The 19519-nt window shown below is 35.1% G+C and overlaps 1 protein-coding gene and 1 pseudogene across 2 annotated transcripts in view; both read right to left on the bottom strand.

The window, feature by feature from the left end:
- LOC307188450 (olfactory receptor 13C3-like) overlaps positions 1–19519 on the bottom strand; it is a 135375-nt pseudogene that overhangs the window by 49559 nt on the left and 66297 nt on the right. The gene's annotated exons all lie outside the window — the stretch shown is intronic.
- Positions 1–19519, bottom strand: part of LOC307188453 (phospholipid-transporting ATPase ABCA1-like) — a 190388-nt gene that overhangs the window by 526 nt on the left and 170343 nt on the right. The window lies entirely within an intron of this gene.

Raw genomic sequence — 19519 nt, forward strand, 5'->3', positions numbered from 1 at the left:
CATACTTTTGGAAGCAAAAAGTCATGTATATAAGCACAGATTGATGTGAGCATTGTGATTGAATAAATCATTCTAAGCATTTATTTAACTCTTTACTACTTAACCTTAAGTCCTTCCATATGTTGGAGAAATATAATTAAAAACAAAATTTCCTCCTAATCCAGAAAACTTCTCCATAAAGGTAGAAGAGAAAGGAAACAATTTTATTATTAAGTAAACACTAAACCAGGCAATTTGCTAAGAGACTGCAAAAACAGAAATAAATCTCATCCTTATATATAGCCAAGTACCCATTTACATACATGTTCTCAAAGTAAACAATAATTGGTCCTCAAGTAAGCGGACTTGACAGCACCATTTGTCACATAGTCTATCCTAATTTCATTTGATAATCGGGGTGACCATCTATGTTAGCTAATTGGCTTCATCCAAAGGAATGTAATTTTCTGATATATTTATAACAAAAGGTAGTTTTGCAACTTGGAGCAAGGGACTGGCTGACTGAAGTTAGGCTCTTACTCTCCCTCAGAAAGTGGAAGATAGAGGCACCATGTTCCTTGATGATTATGTTTCAAAGAGAGAGTTTCCAGGTCCTTGAAAAAGAGCTTCCTGGACCGTAAAGCTGCAAAAAGGCTTATTTCATTTTTAAAAGACTTATATGCATCTCAAAAAGACACAGAAAGAACTTAATTACAAATTTTCTGAAGTAAATATATTAAAACATCACTTTGTACACCTTAAATATATACAATTTTTTATTTTAAAAAATTTAAACAACTCACTACTGGGGGGAAAAAAAGGAGACTTTTGTTTGGAGAGGGTTTGGAAGAAAAACACAGAATATTTCTAATTTGAATAGGATTAAATCTATTTTCCAGGAAAAAAATAAACAAATAAAGGGAGAGGAAAACCATAAACAAAATGAAAAGAAAACCCACAGAACGGGAGAAAATATTTGCAAACAAAGTGACTAATAAGGGATTAATCTCCAAAATATACAAACAGCTCAAGCAGCTCAATATGAAAAAAAAAAAAAAAAAAAAAAAAAAAAACCCAATCAAAAACTGGGCAGAAGATCTAAAACAGACATTTCTACAAAGAAGACATACAGATGGCCAAAAAAGCACATCAAAATATGATCATTACTAATTTTCTGAGAAAATTCCATACTGTCTTCAATAGTGGTTGCACCAATTTACATTCCCACCAACAGTGCAAAAGGGTTCTCTTTTCTCCACAACCTCACTATGACTTATTATTTCTTGTCTTTTTGATAATAGCCATTCTAACAGGTGTGAGGTGATCTTATTGTGGTTTTGATTTGCATTTCCCTGATGATTAACAATGTTGAACATCTTTTCATATACCTGTTGGCCATCTGCATGTCGTTTTTGGAAAAATGTCTATTCAGATATTCTGCCCATTTTTTGATTGGATTGTTGGGTTTTTTACTATTGAGTTTTATGAGTACTTTATATACTTTTGATATTAACCCATTATTAGATATATGATTTGCAAATATTTTCTCTCTTTCAGTAGATTGCCTTTTCATTATGTTGATGGTTTCCTTTGCTCTGCAGGAGATTTTTAGTTTGATATTGTCCCACTTATTTATTTTTGCTTTTGTTGCTTTTGCTTTTTGTGTCAGATTCAAAAAATCACCAAGATCTATGTCAAGGAGTTTACTGCCTATGTTTTCCTCTAAGAGTTTTATGGTTTCAGGTCTTACATTCAATAATCCATTTGAGTCAATTTTGGGGTATGAAATAAGTTAATGTCCCCGTTTCATTCAATTTTCTTAACACCATTTATTGAAGAGACTTTCTTTGGCCAACTGTATATTCTTGATTCCTCTGTCATACATTAATTGACCATATATGCATAGGTTTATTCATGGGCTCTCTCTTCTGTTCCATTGATCTACAATATGTGTCTGTTTTTATGCCAATTACAATAGCTTTGTAATATAGTTTGAAATCAGAAAGCATGATGCCTCTGGCTTTGTTCTTCTTTCTCACTATTGATTTAGCTATTCAGGGTTCTTTTTTGGTTCCATACTTAGCATTGTTTGTTATATTTTTGTGAAAAATACCATTGAAAAATACACTGAATCTGTATATTGCTTTGGGTAGTATGGACATTTAACAATATTAATTCTTCCAATCCATGAGCATGAAATATCTTTCCATTTTTTGGGGTCTTCTTCAGTTTCTTTATCATTGTTTCATAGTTTTTAATATACAGGTCTTTCACTTCCTTAGTTTATGTCCTAGATATTTTATTCTTTTTGATGTGATTGTAAATGAAATTATTTTATTAATTTCTCTTTATGATAGTTTGTTATTAGTGTAAAGAAATGCAACAGATTTAGGGGTATTGATTTTGTATCCTACAACTTTACTGAATTCCTTTATTAGTTCTAATAGTCTTTTGATGGAGTCTTTAGGCTTTTCTATATATAATATGTCATCTACAAATAGTGACAGTTTAACTTCTTCCTTTCCAATTTTGATTCTTTTTATTTCTTTTTCTTGCCTAAATGCTCTGGCTAGGACTTTCAATACTATGTTGAATAAAAGTGGTTAAAATAACATCCTTGTCTTGTTCCTGATCTTAGAGGAAAAGCCTCCAGCTTCTCATTATTGAGTATGATGTTAGCTACAAGCTTGTCATATTTGACTTTTATTACATTGAGGTATGTTCCCTCTGTGCCCACTTTGTTGAAAGTTTTTATCATAAATCAATATTGAATTTTGTCAAAGCTTTTCTGCATCTATTAAGGTGATCATATGATTTTTATCCTTTTGTTAATATGGTACATCACATTGACTGATTTGCAGATGATTAGACATCCTTGCATTCCTAGAATAAATCCCACTTGATCATTTTTTATGATTCCTTTAATGTATTGCTGAATTCAATTTGTTAATACTTTGTTGAAGATTTTTACATCCATCTTCATCTGCAATATTGGCCTATAATTTTCCTTTTTTGTGGCATCCTTGTCTGGTTTTGGTATCAAGGTAATGCTGGACTCATAAAATTTGTTTGGATGAGTTTACCCCTCTTCCATTTTTTTGGAAGAGTTTGAGAAGGATTCTTATTAATTCTTCTTTGAATATATGGTAGAATTTACCAGCAAAGCCATTAGGTGCTGGCTTTGGGGAGATTTTTATTATTGATTCATCTCCTTACTAGTAATTGGTCTGTTCATAGTTTCTATTTCATCATGATTCAGTCTTGGTAGGTGGTATGTTTTTAGGAATTTATCCCTTTCTTCTACGTTGTCCAATTTACTGGCTTATAATTGTTCATAGCAGTCTCTTATGACATTTTGTATTTCTGTGATATCAGTTGTAACTTCTCTTTCATTTCTGATTTTATTTATTTGAGCCCTCTCTCTTTTTTCATTGGTGACTCTAGCTAAAGATTTGTCAATTTTGTTCATCTCTTCAAAGAACAAGCTCTTCATTTCATTGATCTTTTCTATTGTCTTTTTAGTCTCTATTTCATTTATTTCTGCTGTAACTTTTGTTATTTTCTTTCTTCTACTCATTTAGGGCTTCAACTGTTCTTTTTCTGTTCTTTGAGATGTAAAGTTAGGTTGTTTATTTGAGGTAGGCATTTATTGCTATGAACTTCCTTATGAAAACTCCTTTTGCTGCAGCCCATAAGTTTTGTTATGTTACATTTCCATTTTCATCTGTATCAGGAATTTTTTAATTTATCTTTTGATTTCTTCCTTAACCTATTGGTTATTCAGTAGCATTTTGTTTACTCACCACATATTTGTGAATTTTCCAGTTTTCTTCGTGTAATTAATTTTTAGTTCTATACCATTGTGGTCAGAAGAAAATGCTTGTTATGATTGCAGTTTTCTTAAATTTATTAAGACTTCTTTTGTGGCCTAACATATGACCTGTCTTGGAAAATGTTCCCTGTGCACTTGAGAAGAATGTTATCTTGCTACTTTTGGATAAAATATTCTGTAATTATCCATTAAGTTTATCTGGTCTAACATGTCATTTAAGGCCAATGATTCCTTATTGATTTTCTGTCTGGATGATCTATCCATTGATGTAAGTGGGGTATTAAAATTCCCTCTATTATTGTATTATTTCCTATATTATTGTATTGTTGCCTGTTTCTCCCTTTAGGCCTGTTAACATTTGCTTCATCTATTTAGGTGCTCCTATGTTTGGTGCATAAATATTTATGAATGTTATATCCTCTTGTTGAATTGACTCCTTTATCTTTATGTGATGTCCTTCTTTGTCTCATAGAGTCTTTGCTTTGAAGTCTATTTTGTCTGATCTAAGTATAGCTAGTCCATATTTCTTTTGGTTTCCATTTGCATGGAATATCCTTTTCTATCCCTTCACTTTCAGTCTGTGTGTGTCCTTACATCTAAAGTGTGTGCCTTGGAACACTCTGACATAAATCACAGCAAGATCCTTTTTGACCACCTCCTAGAGAAATGGAAATAAAAACAAAAATAAACAAATGGGACCTAATGAAACTTCAAAGCTTTTGCACAGCAAAGGAAACCATAAACAAGACCAAAAGACAACCCTCAGAATGGGAGAAAATACTTGCAAATGAAGCAACTGACAAAGGATTAATCTCCAAAATTTACAAGCAGCTCATGCAGCTCAATAACAAAAAAACAAACAACCCAATGCAAAAATGGGCAGAAGACCTAAATAGACATTTCTCCAAAGAAGATATACAGGCTGCCAACAAACACATGAAAGAATGCTCAACATCATTAATCATTACGGAAATGCAAATCAAAACTACAATGAGATATCATCTCACACCAGTCAGAATGGCCATCATCAAAAAATCTAGAAACAAGAAATGCTGGAGAGGGTGTGGAGAAAAGGGAACACTCCTGCACTGCTTGTGGGAATGTGAATTGGTACAGCCACTATGGAGAACAGTATAGAGGTTCCTTAAAAAACTACAAATAGAACTACCATATGACCCAGCAATTCCACTACTGGGCATATACCCTGAGGAAACCATAATTCAAAAAGAGTCATGTACCAAAATGTTCATTGCAGCTCTATTTACAATAGCTCGGAGATGGAAACAACCTAAGTGCCCATCATTGGATGAATGGATAAAGAAGATGTTGCACATATATACAATGGAATATTACTCAGCGATAAAAAGAAACGAAATTGAGCTATTTGTAATGAGGTGGATAGACCTAGAGTCTGTCATACAGAGTGAAGTAAGTCAGAAAGAGAAAGACAAATACTGTATTGTAACACATATATATGGAATTTAAGAAAAAAAAAATGTCATGAAGAACCTAGGGGTAAGACAGGAATAAAGACACAGACCTACTGGAGAACAGACTTGAGGATATGGGGATGGGGAAGGGTGAGCTGTGACAAAGTGAGAGAGTGGCATGGACATATATACACTACCAAACGTAAGGTAGATAGCTAGTGGGAAGCAGCCGCATAGCACAGGGATATCAGCTCGGTGCTTTGTGACGCCTGGAGGGGTGGGATAGGGAGGGTGGGAGGGAGGGAGACGCAAGAGGGAAGAGATATGGCAACATATGTATATGTAAAACTCATTCACTTTGTTATAAAGCAGAAACTAACACACCATTGTAAAGCAATTATACCCCAATAAAGATGTTTAAAAAAAAAATAAAGTGTGTGCCTTGTAGGCAACAGATAGATGGGTCTCGATTTTTTAATCCATTCAGCCACTTTATGTCTTTTGATGAGAGAATTCAGTCCACTTACATGTAAAGTAAAGATTGATAGGTGTGTGCTTATTGCCATTTTATTAATTGTTTTCTAGCTGTTTTTGTAGTTCCTCTCTGATCCTTTCTTCTTTTCTTGCTCTCTTACTTTGTGGTTTGACAGCTGTCTTTAGTGATATGCTTATCTATTCCTCTCTCTTTATCTTTTGTGTATTTACTATAGGTTTTTGCTTTGTGGTTAGCATAAGGCTTATGTATAAAAATGTATATCTATAACAGCCTATTTTAAGTTGATGACAACTTAAGTTTGATACCATTCTGCTCAACATTTTTACTCTCTGCACATTTTATGTTTTTGATATTTTAAATATTTCATCTTGTGTTTACTTTAATTATTGTAAACATAGTTATTTTTACTACTTTCTTCTTTTAACCTTCACATTAAATTTATAAGTAATTAGTCCCCTACCTTTACTATATATTTATTTTTCCAGTAAGATTTATTCTTTCAATTGTGTTCTTATTTACTAATTAGCACTATTTTTTTTTTTCAGCTTAAAGAAGCCCCTTTAACATTCCTTATAATGTTGGTTTAGTGGTGAGGAACTCCTTTAGCTTTTGTTTGTCTGGAAAACTCCTTATTTCTCCTTCAATTCTGAATGGTAAATTTGCTGGGTAGAGTATTCTTGGTGGAAGTTTTTTTTTTTTTTTCTTTTGGAACTTTGAATTATATTGTGTCACTTCCTTATGGTCTGCAAATTTTGTGCTTAAAGATCTTCTGAGAGCCTTATGGGGGCTGCCTTATACATAACAAGTTTTTCTCTTGTTGCTTTTAATCTTCTCTCCTTGCCTTTACTTTTGACATTTTAATTATAATGTAGCTTTTTGTGGGTATTTTGGGGTTCATCTTGTTTAGAACTCTCTGGGCTTCCTGGATCTGCATGTCTGTTTCCTTCTCCAGGTTAGAGAAGTTTTCAGCCATTATTTCCTCAAATAAAATTTCTGCTCCTTTCTCTCTCTCTTCTCCTTCTGAGAGCCCTGTAATGTGAATGTTAATTTGTTTTATATTGTCCCATAAGTTCTTTAATCTATCTTCACTTTGTTTTCATTCTCTTTTCTTCCTGCTCCTTTGATTTGGTGAGTTCCACTGCCTTGTCTTCAAGTTGATTGATCCTTTCTTCCGCTTCATCTAGTCTGATGTTGAACCCTTTCTAGTGTATTTTTTAGTTCAATTATAATATTCTTCAACTCTGTGACTTCCATTTGGTACTTTCTTATATTTTCTGTCTCTTTGTTGAAGTTCTCACTGTGTTCATCCATTCTTCTCCCCAGTTCAATGGACATCTTTATTACCATTACTTTGAACACTTTATTAGGTAAATTACTTATCTCCATTTCATTAAGGTTTTTCTGAGGTTTTACCTTGAGTTTCAGTTCAAGATGGAGATGTTCAGCTTAAAGAAGCCCCTTTAACATTCCTTATAATGTTGGTTTAGTGGTGAGGAGCTCACCTCCTTTTATGGACACACTGAATCTGAGTCTACACCTACATATGGAACAATATCCTCTTTAAAAAAAACCCTAGGGCTTCCCTGGTGGCGCAGTGGTTGAGAGTCCACCTGCCGATGCAGGGGACACGGGTTCGTGCCCCGGTCTGGGAAGATCCCACATGCCGCGGAGCAGCTAGGCCCGTGAGCCATGGCCGCTGAGCCTGCGCATCCGGAGGCTGTGTTCCGCAACGGGAGAGGCCACAGCAGTGAGAGGCCCGCGTACCACCAAAAAAAAAAAAAAAAAACCCTAAAAACTGGCTAAATGGTGACTACACATCAGGCAAATGAGAAGAAAACCACATCAGAGTTGGTAGGAAAGAGTGGGACACAATCTCACCATAAATCCCACCTCTAGAGCAGCAACCCATTCAAAACCTAGGAGGGAACTCAAAACCTGGAGCTTCTCCCTGGGGAGTGGAGGGTTCAAAACTTACATTGGGCACTCTAACTTTTAAGACATGCTCTTGAGAGATGAACCTCTAAAACATCTAATTTTGAAAACCAGTGTGTCCTGAGACCCACAAGATGGCAGTGATGTAAGAAACACCTCTCACAGGGCTCTCAAATTCACCAGCCCCAGGGCCCAGCTCAGAACAGTCAGTCGTGCCCAGACTTAAAGTGAAAGAGGCTCACCTGCTTATATTAAAACCTCAACCTGAGGGGCAGGCATCTAATTTAACACATACATCTAGGAGCCTGCTGGAACACTCTCCAGGGAAGGAGACTGGCAGGCGCCATATTTGCATTCTCCCTTTGCTGTGCTCCACAGCACCAGTATCTCCCAGAAGGGACCTTTACACATGTCTGGTGCCTTGATTTTTGTGGCTGCTTCCCAGAAAATATCCGTCTGTAGGAAGGCTAGTGATTTAATGACTTCTCTTGGTCTCATCTAGCTATACAACATGTTATATAATTTTTAACCTTCTTCCAATCAAAGCCTAGCCTAAGAAGACTCTGTGTGGAGAATCCATGGGTTAATCTATTTGTTCAATAAATATTCATTAACCACCTACCATGTGCCATGCAAGTAAGCACTGGGCAATAAATAGACAACTTTCCTGACTCAATGGAGCAGACACTGTGTTTAGCTGAGAGACAGGCAGACCCCACAGGGACTTTGGGCTGTATAGAGCTTGAGTTTTATTCTAAAAACAATGGGAAATCCTTTAGGAATTTTAAGCAAGAAAAATATCTGATTTATAATTTAAAAATCTACTTGTAGCAGATATGGATATCTAACAATTACTATTGATGAAGAATATGAGACAGCTGTCTTGCTCAAGTGACATAAGAGATACTTGTACTTCTTCACCATCCATGTCTAATCCTGTACTACTTGCTTTATATTTTTAAAATATAACTTCTTGTATTCAACCCCACTGCTGCTGGCTTGGCCCAAGGTCTCAGAATCTGTCTCACTAATTTTTTAAATAGGGTCCAAACTTGTTTTACCTCAAAGGGAATTTTTGTCACACCACATCTCTCCTTAAAACCATTCAATGTATCTCTAATATTTAGAGCAATCATAAATCCTGGTTTGCCCATTCTCAGTTTATAACTTTTATCCCAGGGTAATTATTAATAGCACCAACTCTCACTCTCAAAATTTTCCTAGTTTGAATGATAACACATAGCAACTCTAATACTTTTAAAACCACACTCTTCAGCAAGTCATATGAATCACTCTGAGACCTACATTCTTCCACCCTTGATTGCCTCCACCCTCCACCCTATATTTTCCTGGCATGCTTAGAAAATGCAGTAGTATTATGCATTATGTGTTCTGCTTTCAGTGTCTTTGCACATGGTCTGTATACCTCCCTACTTCTTCCCACAGCTAGCCTCTGTATGATCTTCAAATTTCAGAATGGGTTCTATCCTGCCCCCAGCTTAGGTTATGTAATTCTTCTAGTAATACCATAGCTCTCTGTATTCTCAATAACTACCATAAAGCATGAAATGTTTGTTAAAAGTATCTAAGAAGGGAGGAACGCAGGCAGGCAGGCAAGCAAGAAGGAAAGAATGAAAGAAAGAAGGAAGAAAAGAAGAATAACTCATCTCACACATCAGAGGTGCTTAATAAATTTGGGCTATCATTAACATATAGGCTTTCCTCTAACCTAATTACCATATACATTATAAAAATATTTATCAAGCTCTAGTCTAAAAATATGTACTTGATCACTGATATTTTGTCTTATTCTTAGAGACCTGTAATATAATTGATGAGATTCCTTCCTTTCCTTTTATAGATAAAGAAACTGAGACTTCCTCCCAAACCTTCTAATTGCTTTTAAGCAGCACTTTTTCATCATTATGGATTAAAACCAAGGTATACCTAGGATACAGCTATGGATTCTTTTTTATTATTATTATTTTCTGATGAATTATAACTGATTACAAGCTGCAGTTTCTCAATTTGCATTATCAAAGATTTTTCACTCATATACTTTTTAGTCAAATCTCATTTCCCAGAGATGGTTGAATTTAATTCATAGGTTTGTACATTCATGTTAAAGTGTGGATATCTGATATTAGAGAAGAGCTACTGACTGCATTATGTCAAAGAGTAACTGAAATGAAGAATGATTAATATGAGGCTAAAGTTTTCTAGGAAGCTGTGCTGATTATTTTGCATTTCCCCTATACCTCTCCAAGATTTATTCTCTGCCTTTCTTCGCCCTTCACTTTCCCTAGAAGGCTGACATATCTGGATGCTATCTACTAGACTCCTCTGCCAAAGGTCTTCCAGTTGGGTTTGGACACTAGAAGCAGAGGCAGGTATTCTGAAGTCAAGACCGCAGTATTTCTTCACTGCTCCTTTTCTTAGTCTTACCCAGTATATGTAACTTTTTCATTAAAGTCTCTTCATTTGGAATCCTTGGGATGAATTCTGTTTTCCTAATGGGACCCTGATTGAAACAGACACATTGTCTTAATTCATGCTAATAATCAAAATTTAATCATTGAAATTTATGAAATCTCTAACATAGAAAGTATATTAAGTATAATTATATCTGGCAGGAAATAATAAAACACTTGGTTCAAAAGCCTTAAATTAATCCGGTTTTTAAAAAAATTTTTATATAATAAGAAGTTTGGAGCTAAATGGCTACCGATATTCATTTTAGACTCCACAGTGTACATTCTGATATATCTTTGACTCACTTAACCTTTATTTCAGGATCACATGATGGCTGCTCTAGCTCCATCTGTCACATCTTCAGTCAATCAGAAAAAAAAGGGAGAAGAAAGGAAATAGCGGCTTGTGTCCTTCTTGGTCAAAACTTAGTTTACTGGAGGCTGCTCTCAGCAAGACTTATGCTTATAGTGTTTCTTATGGGCTGAATTTTGTCCCTCAAAATTGATATGTTGACGCTCTCACCCCCCCACTATTTCATAATGTGACTATGTTGGAAATGGGATGATTAAAAAGGTAATTAAGTTTAAATGAAGTCATATGGATTGGCCCTAATCAAATCTGATTGGTCTCCTTATAAGAAGAGAAAATTAGGACACACAAAAGAGATACCAGGGATAGGCATACACAGAGGAAAGACCATGTGAGGACACAGAAATGTTTCTTTCACCACTGCTTTTCAACATTGTACCAGAAGTCCTAGCTAATGAAATAAGATAAGAATAGAAATTAAAAGTATACAAATTGGGATTTAAGAATAAAACTGGCTATTTGGGGGCTGTTTTTTTGTGGGGGGTTTTTTTGTGGGGGCGTTTCTTACAAATGACATGATATCTATGCAGAAAATCCCAAATAATCAACAACAACAAAAATCCTATAAGCAATTATAGCAACGTTTAAGATACAAGGTTAATACACAGAAGTTCATTGCTTTCCTAGATATCAACCATGGAAAACTGGAACTTGAAATGAAAAACACAACACAATGGCCAAAATCCAGAGCACTGGCTGCACTAAATGCTAGCGAGATGTGCAGCAACAGGAGCTCTTACTCATTGTTAGTGGAAACGAAAAATGGTACAGTCACTTTGGAAGACAGATTGGCAGTTTCTTATAAAACTAAACATACTTTTACTATATGATCCCACAATCACGCTCCTTGATATTTAAAAGGAGCTGAAAACTTATGTCTAAACAAAAACCTGCACATAGATGTTTATAGAAGCTTATTCATAATTGCCAAAACTTGGAAGCAACCAGATGTCCTTCAGTAGGTAAACAGATAAACAAACTGTGGTACATTCAGAAAATAAAATATTATCCAGCACTAAAAAGAAACGAGCCATGAAAAGAAATGGAGGAAATTTAAATGCATATTACTAAGTGAAAGAAGCCAATCCGAAAAGGCTGCATACAGTATGATTCCTACTGTATGACATTCTGGGAAAGGCAAAATTGGAGACAAATAGGCAGAGCACAGAGAATTTTTAGGGCAGTGGAACTACTCTGTATGATAGTACAATGGTGTATACATATCATTATATATGTATCTAAACCTACAGAATGTACCAGAGCAAGAGTGAACCCCAGCGTAAGCTATGGACTCTGGGTGATAATGATGTGACAATGTAGCTTCATCAGTTGTAACAAATGTACCACTCTGGTGGGGCATGTTGATAATGAGGGAGGAGGTATATATTTTGGGGCAGGAGGTATATGGGAACTCTCTGTACCCTCCACTCAATTTTGCTGTGAACCTCAAGCTGCTCTAAAAAATTGTCTATTAAAAACTACCATTTATATGGTCATGAAAATGAAGTACTTAGGAACAAATCTAATAAAAATATGTTCAGGATCTATATGTGAAAGACCTAGAAAGTGATATTGAAGAAGAACAAAGTGAAAAGACTGATACTACATGACTTTAAGCCTTAAAATAAAGCTACAATAACCGAAACAGGGTGGTTTTGGTGAAGGAATAGACAAATAGATCATTAGAACAGAACAGAGAGCCAGAAGTAGACCGGCCAAACACAGCCAACTGAATCTTTGACAAAGGAGAAAAGGTAATTCAATGGAAAAAGATAGTCTTTTCAACAAATTGTGCTGGAACAAATGGACATCCACATGCAAAAATGAATATAAACACCACTGTGAATATTGATGAGGCTAGAAAAATAGGCAGTGGCAAGCCCTTTTAATACTGCAAACAACTATTAGCCTTGTGTATGAATATAGTTCCTATTTACATTATCATTATCAATTTCAGAAGTAAAGCAGTTCCAGTCCTTGGAAAAATGACATGACATTATGGAATGAACTAGGATTTTGTGATACCTAAATTATGTCATTTATTAAATCTTTGGTACTAGAAATATTACTTAATATCCCTGAGTAATGTTTCCTCATCTATAAAATGGAAATAAAGACAGTGCCTTCCCTTTCTGACATGTTTATAGAGGTATTATTAAATAATGCATGTGAAACAATAACCATATCATAAACACCTATTTGTATTAGGTGAAGCTAAGGAAACAGTGATACAAATTTAAAACCAGATAGGCTTAGAAAATATTATCAGTGATAATGTACCACTAAGGACCTCCCACAAAAAATAGCACTTGAGAAATATTTACTGGTGTACTAGACTGGTACATCAAGTTTTGTTTTGTTTTGTTTCCCCTTATTAAATAATATTCTTTTAAAATATATTCAGTATTTATGATGTATGATTAGATTATGATTCAGAGTTATTCAGTGCCTCATTGGTGCCACTTACTTGGAAACAGGGTATTTTCCTGCCTCTTGACATTGGATCTGACTTACTTTGGGCAATGGAATCCTAGTGGACATGACAGAGCCAAAGGCTTGGAAAGTGATTTCAATATTGGTCCTGTCTTTTTGATCCCCAAATCTCCCTGAGAACATGATCTGGCTAGCCCACTGGTTCAAGAAAGTTGAGAGACACTGGAGCAGACCCTCATAGCTGCACCCTGAAGCAGAATATATGTCACTGCAATCTAGATCAGCCAATACCCATCTAATCCCCAGCTCTCAGCCCAGCTGAGATCAACAGAATTGTTCAAGTTGACCTGGAGATGCATGATAAATAAATGGTATGGACTGCTGAGATGTTGTGGGTCTTTGTTATCTCTCATTGTTGTGGCAATTTGCTTCCTAATATACCATGTATCTCATTTTACTTATTTGCCTTCTAGAAAGCTCAGAGCCAGGTTTAAAACTCAGTTGTGTCCTTAAGTAGTCTGAATATGTGGATATTTATTTGAAAGGGTTTCAAGTTTTAAATTTTATATGCACTTCCACTTATTTGGATTCTATATTTCTATTTATAATTTATCACTCTTTTTTTCTGCTTATGTTTTATTCTAAGCTTTCCCATGCTTTTAAGAATAAGACAGAGTATAAGTAATAAAATATTGAACAATTACTATGTGCCAGGAATTGTAAATATGGATAAAATGCCTTCCCTGTTGTTGAGGATGCTATAGTCTTATAAAGGAAATAGATATCCAGCAATAGATGTAATAACAATATAATATAATAGGTATAATATAACATAATAGCAATATGTATAATATGTATTGAATATATAAAGTTATATAGAAAATATTCTGACAAAACATAGGAAGGAGCTATTAATAATAATGCCAAGGAGTGGTGAAGTCAGACCAGATAGGTTTCACAGAGTAATATTTGAGCTTGGTATTGAAAGATAAGAATTTCACTAAACATGGAATTGAAAAGGGTTTGTATCGAAATATATGAGGTAATTTGGTGCACCTATAGTGTAAAATGTGAAGCAAAAAGGGACAAAAATTTGTGAAAGTTTGTCTACTATGTTAAAGTGTTTGATGTCATATCTGAAGATGAAAATGGGTAATGCCAAAAGAGAAATGGAAATTATAAGAAAAAAAATTAAAAACAGTAACAGAAATGAAGAATGCCTCCTACAGGCTCATCATTAGACTCAACATAGATGAAGAAAGAATCAGTGAATTTGAAGTTAGGTCAATAGAAATTTTCCAACCTGAAACTCAAAAAGGACAATAATGGAAAAGAAAAGAAAAACAGAATAAAACATTCAAGAACTGTGGGACACTATCAAGAGCTGTAACATATCTGAAGGTGATAAGGATTCGTCTTCATTTTTTTAAGAAAAAGAATACAAATGTTTTATGGCTTTATAAGAGTCTTAAAATTCACTCCATAAGAAGATATGGAAGAGACCATCATTCCTACTTCAGACATTTAATATACATTTATTTATATAGGAACACATATATAAAGCCAGAATTTTCCTTTAAATTAATAAAAATGAAAATTTAAATAATGAAAGTACTAATTGCAATAATAATACATGCAGACTTTATTTTAGTATGCTTTTGCATCACTGACATTTAAGGAATAGACCTGAGAAGGACTTTTTCTGTAATTTAGTTTTCCAAGTCAGGCACAACATACTGAATTTTACCCTTGGCATTTGTCCAGAGTTTCATGAAATGCCTGAATCTGAAACTAGTACAGAAACAAGAGAATTAAATAGTGGGCAATCGTATGTTTGGTTTGAATCTTTCTTGGCAGATTCCCTCTCTTGGTTTTTCACATCCTCAGCAATAACTCATTACTTAACAATAACAAAGATTGATCAGGTTTACTTGTAAAGCAAAATTTACAAATGGGCTAGAACAGGCTTCCTTTTGCTGCTGTTTTCCTTAGATCACATTGTCAGTATGTATTTCTGGAAAGTAGTGATGAGAATATTAGCCTTGATATTTTACCACTTAATAGCTCTTTGCACATCAGCATCAGGTATGTTGGGAATATCTTCAACACAACTGTAATTGCAATACATTTACCTGAGCCTTTTTGCTCATGAAGGAAGGGAGGACATTACAAAGAGCTAGTTAAAACCTGATGCTAGAGGACAAGTTCTGAGAGATTGTATCAGAGAGGAGCATCTTCCCAGAACTGAAAATTAATCGCAAGGGATATCAAGTCCTTATCATGCCACAACAAGTTCAAAAGCCAGGAGGAGAAACAGAGAAGCAACTTGAGAGTGATGTTGTGCATCAGACAGAAAGGCAGAGAGTCTGGGGTAATGGCTGAGAAGAATCTAATGGCAGCCACTGCTAACATACTACAGGTGGGTATACAGTAAGTGCATGAGGGTTTTGAACTGCCTTTAGCATGAGAGTGTATCTATCTCAGCATTAATCTAAAACTCATTTTACATATTCTCTATAGATCAGGGGTCCCTAACCCCCAGGCCACAGACTGGTACTGGTCCACGGTCTGTTTAGGAACCAGGCCGCACAGCAGGAGGTGAGCAGCGGGTGAGCGAGGAAAGCTTCATCTGCCGTTCTCCTTCGCTCCCCATCACTCGCACTACCACCTGAACCACCCCCTGCGCCCACCCCCACCCTCCCACTGTGGAAAAACTGTCTTTGACGAAATCAGTCCCTGGTGCCAAAAAGGTTGGGGACCACTGCTATAGATGATGGTGGTCCTGAGCCTATAACATCCTTGATGGTAAAATGTCTTCATTACTTTTTTAAACAAGTTTCTTCTAACATACACACACGCATATATCTTCTCTACTCCTAGGGTAGTATTCTGTACAGTTCTCTCATAGACGTACTTACAGCTTTGCACAAGAGCATCGATATATCATGCAGTTCTGAGCAAATGAGCTGAGAAAAACTAAGGATTATTTTTACTATTAGAGAATCATTAGAGCAAAGAACTTACTAAACATAGTATTGGGTTCCTAAATGACTCTTACATTTACTTCTTAATAGTTCAGTCTTTTACTGGAGTAGTCCAATAGCAAAACCATTCACAATTTTCAAGGCTATATTCTGAACTTTTTTTATTATGTTCTTTAGATTCAGTGCTCTCTTCATAACTGTTTCTATAATCTACAGACTAGTCTCCATCTTTTGATGACCTATATATTATGCAATAAAACTTTTCTTTATTTTTCAATCTATCTACTATTTCTGTATTTTTAAACTCTTCTAGTTTAAATGGAAAGAACACTGAACTTGGAGTAAAAGCATCTGAGTATAGATATTAGTTCTGTTATTTTATATTTATGTGACCTTGGGAAATATCTTGAATGCTTCAATGCCTTAGATTCAGTTTTCTGACATCAAAAATAAAATTACAAACATGTACTTAGCTCATAGAGTTGTTTTGAAATTAAATTAGATAGTATAAGTGAAAGTTCCAGGCATACATTGAGTGCTCAATAAATATTTGTTACCATTTAGTTGTGAGCTCTCATTGCCCTTAACATTGCTTCTGACATATTTAGAGCCATTATAACATTAAAGTCCTTACTCAGACAAGGCTGAACTGAGCTATAAATTCATTGAGGCGTTCATATTTTTCCAAGGAACAAATCCAAAACTCTTCTTCAAAATTGTAACTATTCATGGGTACAAGGACTGCTTAAGATAATGGTGAAATTTAGACAAAATTCCTCCAAAGAACAATGATTTTCTTATAAGGGAAAGACAGAAGGAAAGGTGCTACCCCCGAAACCATCCATCTACCCATTATCTATTCACCTGCACTTTCTCTTCTTTCCCATCACACTTACCCTCTCTTCCTTCCTTCTACCCTCTATTCCCCTACTCACATTTTTTTCTGTCTGCAGCCTCTATATTCACACATAGAGCTCTATGAATTTCAAAATCCAAGGTCTCAGCAAATACTACAACAAATGCTACAGTCCCTTGCTACTCCAGGTGCAGTCCATGAATGATCTGCCTTGTCACAGCCCTGAAGCTTGTTAGATATGCAGAATCTCAGATCCCACCCCAGACACATGGAACCAGATCTGCATTTTAACAGGACTCCCAAGTGATTCTTAGGTACATTAAAGTGTGAGAAGCATTGGTATAGCCAATAGTTCTCTACTCTGGCTGCACATTAGACTTACTTGGAGAACTTGTAAAAATTTATGTGTCCAATCCTTGCCTTCGCAAAAGATTCTAATCTAATTAGTATGTTATGCGGTCTGAGCTTTACTATTTTGTAAAAGCTCCCAGGTGATTCTTATGTGCTGCCATGTTTGAGAGTCTTTTTCCCACTCCAGTCATGTTTTAACACAGTAATACTTTTAAAACTTCATCTCTGTAATCAGTAAGCATTTATACATGAAAACAGCTTTACTACTCATTTAGCAACACTAAAAGGCTATACAAAGAGATGCTAAAAAACACTTCCTATGTTATTTCTTGCAATGGCATGCAGATATACAATGATCTCAAAATTAAAAAGTTAAATTACAAAAATTTAAATACGTATAGACATACACATTTGGTTTTGTGTCAAAAATGTATAAATAAAATCTTTTATATAATAAAATCTTCATCTAAAAACTCAGTCCACATATCTCCCATATACATTTATAATTAATAAATAAAAGTTGCATTATAAGACACAGAGGATTCCAAATGAAATGTGAAAGCTGCTCTTCTCCAACCAATTTATCTTCCCAAAGGTAATAACTATTAGTATTTACTTTTATCTTCTAGAAAAATTTTAATACCACATGGATAGATTCATTTTTATTTCCACAGACCAGAATTACACTATACATTGTGTTCTTTACATTGTTGTTTTCCTGTAGTATATATTAGAAATCCTTCCTTTTCAGTATATACCTTATTCTCTTCAATAACATGTTGTTCAGTTCTCTGTTGATTGAGGTTCTGGTTGTATCCAGATCTTTTGGATGTCTTTTTATTTCTCTGTTTGTGGTTATTGATTATTTTTCTATATCACAACATTAAATGAATATTCCTATACATATATCTTGGCATAATTGTGTGAGGGTATCTAGGAGGTATATTTTAGGTGGTATAATTCCCACAACAAAAGGTATGGGCAGTTTTAATTTATATGTGTGTTACCAAGTTGATACTAATGAGGTCCATGTCTATCCTCTTAGCAGCAATACATGCTTCTGCATAATTCTGTCCTCATCAGCTCAAGATATTATCAAACCTTGTAATTTTTGTCAACATGAAAAAAAATGAGATTCTATAGTTGTTTTAATGTATTGCATTTCTTTTTATATGAAAAGGTCAAACATCTTTTCATATGTTTTTTGGTGCCTTCTGTTCTTGTCGACTATACCCTTTTCTGACTTTTATGTTTGACCCAGATGGGTTAATTTCAGAAATCAGAAGCTTATGAGCAATTCTTCTTTTACTTTGCTGATGTATTAGAAAAGAACACTAGAGAAAAGAATGAGGGCAGAGAAAGGGGCCAATAGCAGGCACCATGCCAACCTATACAGAAGCATATAGAGTATTTCATGGTTCTCAGAGGTAGATCATTCAGATCTCTGATAATTGGTTGATTGCCAGCAGAGCCTGAAGCAGAAGCTAGAGAAAGTCTGCAAGGGAAGAGAGGAGGGTTATGAGGCTTGCCAAATCCAGCTCTATTGTCTTTGAGACAAGGATTCTGCATCAGTTCCTACACCACACTAGGTATGAAATAGCCTTCCACCAATAGGTCATCCTGCCTGAGAAAATGGCAAGCACGCCTAAGAGAAAACCCAAGGATGGAAAAGGCCTAGTTAGAGGTTGAGATTCCCAAGACAAAGCCAGAGAAAAATGATTAGTGCCAAAATTCGCTGACATAGGTCTAGATTGGGAATTTCATTCACCTTTTAGCAATGGTTGGCAAATCTTCATCTCTAATAGCCTGCCCAAAGGGAAGAGACAGGGTGACTCTACTAAAAATATTTCTATCCCATGCTACATCCCGAATGGATTATTGAATATTAGTAAGGATCTTTTCAAAGAATTTTGAGAACTTAACTAAAGAAAAAGTAAGCAGAAGTACCAGTTTAAACCTAATCATCCTTTCTGGAAAGTATATACGCCTGCTGTACAGTAGAAACTAACACAACATTGTAAAGCATTTATACTCCAATAAAGATGTGAAAAAAAGTATATATGCCCAAAGAATTATAAAGATTAAAAAAAAACGCACAAGGAGGTTGATTTAATAAAGCCACAGTCACTGAAAAGGCAGAGAGATTCCAAATATAACATTTCCCATTCTAAATGTATTTTCTAGCCCAGTTCCTACTGTAAGTACATCTAAATTCCATGAGAGAGCAATAAATAAAAGCTGAAAGAGCTAGTTTATAAAAATCCCTGTAAATAATTAGGGCACATGTTACACTTTATGAACTTGAAAATGTACTTTTATGAAAGAAAGCTTTTGCTTCTGAAGGGGGAACATCCTCTCTTACTTTGTTGTTGTTGTTTGCTTTTT

Source organism: Stenella coeruleoalba (genome assembly GCF_951394435.1).
Source record: "Stenella coeruleoalba genome assembly, chromosome: 7".
Taxonomy (NCBI): domain Eukaryota; kingdom Metazoa; phylum Chordata; class Mammalia; order Artiodactyla; family Delphinidae; genus Stenella; species Stenella coeruleoalba.